The 4,688-nt window shown below is 43.6% G+C and overlaps 1 non-coding gene across 1 annotated transcript; it reads left to right on the top strand.

Annotated features, from left to right (window-relative positions):
• The first annotated feature begins 1,412 nt into the window (after positions 1–1,412).
• Positions 1,413–1,486, top strand: Trnat-ugu. Its single transcript has one exon. It is a non-coding gene; the product is annotated as a tRNA-Thr (tRNA).
• Positions 1,487–4,688: the final 3,202 nt, after the last annotated feature.

The raw sequence follows: 4,688 nt of genomic DNA, 5'->3' as shown, positions 1-4,688 counted from the left end.
CTCACCCCCACCTGCGCTTTTTTCCAGTCGTTTGGGATTTTGCGCTTGGCAAGAGATTTGAGATAAAAGCAATATAAGTGAGAGGCGAACGCTGTACACCTCTCTGTAAAATCGAATTAAGATTTCATCACGACCTGGTGACATACTCGCTTTCAGTTCTTTCAGCTGATTCTCTGCGCCAGTGACAATTATTACCATGTCTTCCGTACAGGAATCTGTTCGATGGTCAAAAGACGGTATGTTTGTACTGTTCTACTGCGTGAACGATTTCCCAAACGTTAAGTTTAATACTTCGGCTTCCGTTTTGCTATCTTCTCTACCACACCAGACTGGTAAACCAGCGACTGGACAGAACACTTAGACCAACTTAGTGATTTAACACAGGACCAGAATTCTCTGGGGTTCTCGGCAAGATCTTTTGCTGATGTATGACAGTGGTCGTAGTTGTAAGCTTCGCGCATCGATCTTTCCACAGACGCACGAAATTTTATTAAATTTGTCCTTCTTCATTTGCGCGTTCTCTCTTGAATCGAGAGTGTAACAACCTTTGCTTCCTCAGCATTTGTCGAATTTAACGACGGTGTGTTTTTTCCGCCATTAATCCACTTACTCATCATATATTTCTTCACAGTATGATTTACAATCTGTTTAAACTTTGCCCATATTTCCTCTACGTCCACCTTACTGCAACTAAATGATGTCAGTTCATGGTCTAAGTGGGATGCTAACAACTGTCTGTTCCTGACTGATTTATTAACTTCAGTAGCCAAAGTTGCCATGATGACATAATGGTCACCAATGCCTGTCTCTATAGTGATGCCGTCGATTAGGTTCAGGCTTGTATGTAGCTACAAGATCCAAAATATTTATGTGTGGGCTGTCGAACTAGCTGCTCAAGACAGTTTTCGGGAAACGTATTCAAAAGAACTCCGCAAGACTGTCTGTCTGTACCCTCTGCAAAGAATCCATTGACGTTTCCAGTCTATATTCGGTAGTTATATATGAAGACAGTAACTGTTCTCGAAAGAACAGAATACTGTTGATGACCGTGCGGCTTTTCCCTGGAAAATGATGACTAACTGAAACCCTCAGCTGCCGACAGGTGTTGTTGATATACCTCGATGTGGACAGCTGAAAATGTGTGCCCCGACCGGGACTCTAACCCGGGATCTCCTGCTTACATGGCAGACGCTCTATCCATCTGAGCCACCGAGGACACAGATGAATAGCGTGACTGCAGGGACGTATTCCTTTCACGCTTCTCGTGAGACTCACATTCCCAACTGTCCACAATTCTACATATGTAATGTAGAATTCTACATATGTAATGTAGAATTGTGGACACTTGGGAATGTGAGTCTCACGGGAAGCGTGCAAGGAATAAGTCCCTGCAGTCGCACTATTCATCTGTGTCCTCGGTGGCTCATATGGATAGAGCGTCTGCCATGTAAGCAGGAGATCCCGGGTTCGAGTCCCGGTCGGGGCACACATTTTCAGCTGTCCACATCGAGATATATCAACAACACCTGTCGGCAGCTTAGGGTTTCAGTTAGTCATCATTTATATTCAGTAGGTTAAAGTCATCTCCAACTAATATTACAAGATCTGGGTATAGCCGCGTTACTGACCATTGACTTCCTTTGAATGACTCTAAAACGGTCACAGCGGAGACGGGTGGACGGTAAGAACATTGAAGAATTAATTTGGTTTCACCTCGACATGTTACATGCGACCAGATAACTTCACTGTCATACTCAAATTCGACCTCAGTAGGGAAAATACTTTGTTAACTGAGTGAACACACTCGCTCCTATGGCGTCCAATGTGTCTTTTTCATATACATTCCATAAATCGCTAAATATCTCGGAACTTCCCACTTTGGGTTTCAGCCAGCTCTAGGTCTAGTCGAAGTGCCTTTACTCTGACCGCGGTCTGATTTTTCTATCTGTGAGTCGTCTGGCGAGGTTCATCTGAGAACCTCAACCTACCTCCAAGCCAAGGGTGTCTCCTCAACGAAAGTTCAGGGAACGTTGCTGAGTATGGGCATCAGCAACAGGCGCCTGGTTCATGCACTCATGCTGAATGCTGTTCATCGGCGACGAAGACTGGAATTTGCACATCAATACCGAGTTTGATCGTCCACTGAGGGACGACAGGTAGACTTTCAGATGAATGACGTTTTATGCCCGATTGGTCAGATGGCCGTTGGCGTGTACGGTGTGTAACGTCTGAAAGGAAACACCCTACAACGAACATCGGAAGGGTCCAGGCCGCAGGGCACTCCCCAAGAAAACTCGTCATTCTGGAAGGCACAGTATATCAACACCAACACGAGTATGCACCTATCCACCACCCACTAGATGCAGTTTGTTTTTCCTCAGTAAGATGGCATCTACCAGCAGGACAACGCAACGTGTCACACAACTCGCAGTGTAGGTGCGTGGGCTGAAGGTCTCCATGATGAGTTTACCTCACTCCGTTGGCCATCAAATTCCTCGGATTTAAAGCCAATCGAGAATTTGTCGGACCACCCAGATCGGGCTGTTCGTGTCATGGATCCTCAACCGAGAAGCCTAGCACAGCCGGTCATGGTACTAGAAAATGGTTCAAATGGTTCTGAGCACTATCGGACTTAACATCTGAGATCATCAGTTCTCTAGACTTGTTGTTGTTGTCTTCAGTCCTGAGACTGGTTTGATGCAGCTCTCCATGCTACTCTATCCTGTGCAAGCTTCTTCATCTTCCAGTACTTATTGCAACCTACATCCTTCTGAATCTGTTTAGGGTATTCATCTCTTGGTCTCCCTCTACGATTTTTACCCTCCACGCTACCCTCCAATGCTAAATTTGTGATCCCTTCATGCCTCAGAACATGACCTACCAACCGGTCCCTCCTTCTTGTCAAGTTGTGCCACAAACTCCTCTTCTCCCCAATCCTATTCAATACCTCCTCATCAGTTATGTGATCTACCCATCTAATCTTCAGCATTCTTCTGTAGCACCACATTTCGAAAGCTTCTATTCTCTTCTTGTCCAAACTATTTATCGTCCATGTTTCACTTCCATACATGGCTACACTCCATACAAATACTTTCAGAAACGATTTCCTGACACTTAAATCAATACTCGGTGTTAACAAATTTTTCTTCTTCAGAAACGCTTTCCTTGCCATTGCCAGTCTACATTTTATATCCTCTCTACTTCGAGCAGCATCAGTTATTTTGCTCCCCAAATAGCAAAACTCCTTTACTACTTAAAGTGTCTCATTTCCTAATCTAATTCCCTCAGCATCACCCGACTTAATTCGACTACATTCCATTGTCCTCGTTTTGCTTTTGTTGATCTTCATCTTGTATCCTCCTTTCAAGACACTGTCCATTCCGTTCAACTGCTCTTCCAAGTCCTTTGCTGTTTCTGACAGAATTACAATGTCATCGGCGAACCTCAAAGTTTTTATCTCTTCTCCATGGACTTTAATACCTACTCCGAATTTCTATTTTGTTTCCTTCACAGCTTGCTCAATATACAGACTGAATAACATCGGAGACAGGTTACAACCCTGTCTCACTCCCTTCCCAAATACGCTTCCTTTTCTTGCCCCTCGACTCTTATAACTGCCATCTGGTTTCTGTACAAATTGTAAATAGCCTTTCGCTCCCTGTATTTTACCCCTGCCAGAGAGTATTCCAGTCAACATTGTCAAAAGCTTTCTCTAAGTCTACAATTGCTAGAAATGTAGGTTTGCCTTTCCTTAATGTATTTTCTAAGATAAGTCGTAGGGTCAGTATTGCCTCACGTGTTCCAACATTTCTGTGGAATCCAAACTGATCTTCACCGAGGTCGGCTTCTACCAATTTTTCCATTCGTTTGTAAAGAATTCGCGTTAGTATTTTGCATCTGTGACTTATTAAACTGATAGTTCGGTAATTTTCACATCTGTCAACACCTGCTTTCTTTGGGATTGGAATTATTATATCCTTCTTAAAGTCTGAGGGTATTTCACCTGTCTCATACATCTTGCTCACCAGATGGTAGAGTTTTATCAGGACTGGCTCTCCCAAGGCCGTCAGTAGTTCCTATGGAATGTTGTCTATTCGCGGGGCATTGTTTCGACTCAGGTCTTAACGCAGTATCGTATCTCCCATTTCATCTTCATCTACATCCTCTTCCATTTCCATAATATTGTCCTCAAGGACATCGCCCTTGTATAGACCCTGTATATACTCCTTCCACCTTTGTGCTTTCCCTTCTTTGCTTAGAACTGGGTTTCCGTCTGAGCTCTTGATATTCATACAAGTGGCTCTCTTTTCTCCAAAGGTCTCTTTAATTTTCCTGTAGGCGGTATCCATCTTACCTCTAGTGAGATAAGCCTCTACATCCTTACGTTTGTCCTCTAGCCATCCCTGCTTAGCCATTTTGCACTTCCTGTCGATATCATTTTTGAGACGTTTGTATTCCCTTTTGCCTGCTTTATTTAGTGCGTTTTTATATTTTATCCTTTCATCAATTAAATTCAATACTTCTTCTGTTACCCAAGGATTTCTACCAGCCCTCGTCTTTTTACCTACTTGATCCTCTGCTGCCTTCACTACTTCATCCCTCAGAGCTACCCATTCTTCTTCTACTGTATTTCTTTCCCCCATTCCTGTCAATTGTTCTCTTATGCTCTCCCTGAAACTGTACAACCT

Source organism: Schistocerca americana, chromosome X (genome assembly GCF_021461395.2).
Source record: "Schistocerca americana isolate TAMUIC-IGC-003095 chromosome X, iqSchAmer2.1, whole genome shotgun sequence".
Lineage (NCBI taxonomy): Eukaryota > Metazoa > Arthropoda > Insecta > Orthoptera > Acrididae > Schistocerca > Schistocerca americana.
Note: the sequence above shows the minus strand (reverse complement) of the source record. Positions and strands in the feature narration are given on the sequence as shown.